General features: G+C 46.8%; 1 protein-coding gene across 12 annotated transcripts in view; it reads left to right on the top strand.

Annotated features, from left to right (window-relative positions):
* Positions 1-1985, top strand: part of C2CD5 (C2 calcium dependent domain containing 5) — a 126092-nt gene that overhangs the window by 44700 nt on the left and 79407 nt on the right. The gene's annotated exons all lie outside the window — the stretch shown is intronic.

Raw genomic sequence — 1985 nt, forward strand, 5'->3', positions numbered from 1 at the left:
GGAGGAGATCATATCCTAATTCTGGTATCAGAGTTAAGCAGTGATAGACTATACATTGAGAAAGTCTTAACATCTACTCAGTCAAATTAAAGTGTATACCAAAATGCTACATATAAAGTTTGAGTTTGTAAGTGCTCCTGAAACAGCAGCAGATTAAAGAGAAATTACATCTATTGTGGCGTTTGCATACACTAGCCAGGAGCAGCAGGATACAAAGTTAGTTTAAATATATCTTTCTTTTTAAGCAGTAGTCTGTTTTGTCCTTTGCATTTTCTCTTGTTACCTCTCTTTCTGCAAACTGAATTAAACAATTTATTCATTAAATTGGTTAAAGATGCAGTTAAATGTGACAGTAAGGGTGCAGCCAGACATAACACTTGAACCATTATGAGAGTGTCACTCATTGGGAACCAGTTCACAATTGTCTGGATTTTAGTGGCTGCACATACACTGCCAAGAGTTCTAAGTAGAACAGTCAACTTTTAGGAATGTAGTGCTTTCAAGCTGCTACCAGGGGGTAGCACCCAGCCCAGTATGCCTTATAGCAAGCACCCAACTCAGTATGTCTCCTAGTGGCAAGTGCCCCAGTATTCTCCAAGCAGGAGAGGAAAATCTGCAGTTGCAGTTTTCTGATGCCCCTTCTCACTAGCACTGAGTTCAATAAAGACCATTCCTACACAGTACAAAATCTGTGCAGTGGTGCCTGGATTGGGGGTGCCCACTTGTGTGTGTGGGCCAAAGGGAGGGCATAGTTAGGTGGGTACAGGCAGTACACTTGCTTTGTAGTTCTGGGATCTGGGTGCTCTGGAACTGGCAGGGCTTTTATGGGTTTTAAAAAGCACTTTCCCCCAAGCCAGTCATACATACACTTCATTTCTTGGCAATATGGCAAGGTTCAGTGCATCAGAGGTTGATTTGGGGTTGAAAGAGTGGCCAGTTGGTGTTGGTAGTTGGGAGGGCTGCCTGGATATCTGCTTCTGCCTTCCTGTGGTGCTGGGTGCCTGGGGGGCTGCCTGTAGGTTTTTATGCCATTTGTGAGGCATGGACTGAAATTGACCAGTGGCTTGGGGAAAAGTCCTTTTAAAAAGCTTCAGGGACCCCCTGGAATGCATAAGCAGGGGTGCCTTCTCTCGTTGCTCCTGCCAGCCTCCCTCTGCCCCCCCTCTCCCACCCCCCCGCCTTCCAATCCAAATCAGTCTGGGATTCCCTGAAGTTTGGTTAGTTGCCACCAGTGGAATGAAACTGATAAACACTTTGGGGAAAGTGTTTTTTAAAAGTTGTGGAGATACTGGGGAGCCTCCTTGAGCACCCAGCACCCCATGAACCCAGAAACAGGGGTACCCCCTCTATCTACCTGGCCATCCCTTTAACCCTGATTAGCTTGGATGGTGAGGACTGAGTCAAGTGCAGCTATTATAGGTTGTGGCAGTAGGGTTCAGGCTGTATACCAAAGCAGACAGTTTTTGTTTTTGGGAGCTGGGGGAGGAGGCAGGAGTCAGAAGTTGTGCAGTGTGGGATGCAGACCAAACACTAGTTATGGAAAGCGTAGTGTCTGACCATGACACCGGTTCAAAATAATACTTGATTATCTAACAGTACTTTTGAAAAGTTCCAGGAAGTTTAAGCCATTCTAAATTGGCTTACATATATGGGCACTTGCAGTTTAAAGTAGAGGTGCCACTGATAGATCGGTCCGATATCCAATTGGGACTAATATAAAGAAAATTGACTGTATCAGAAATTGGCCTGATGTGGCCAATAATTTGGCTGATAAATGCCCGTGCATGCATGCAGCTGCAGTGCAGCATGTAGGCAGTGAGGAGCACAGCCTGGTAGCTTGGAGAGCAGCATCCAGGTAGTAAGTCTGTTGTGGTGGGGCAGGGGACAGATCAAGGCCCCTACGATGAGGGAGATGTGGAGCTGGGGCAGGTGCTGCTCAGCTGAGGCGGAGCATGGGATGGAGCTACGACTTGTCGGGGGGGTGG

Source organism: Gavialis gangeticus, unplaced genomic scaffold (assembly GCF_001723915.1).
Source record: "Gavialis gangeticus isolate Ggan-Ray unplaced genomic scaffold, GavGan_comp1, whole genome shotgun sequence".
Lineage (NCBI taxonomy): Eukaryota > Metazoa > Chordata > Crocodylia > Gavialidae > Gavialis > Gavialis gangeticus.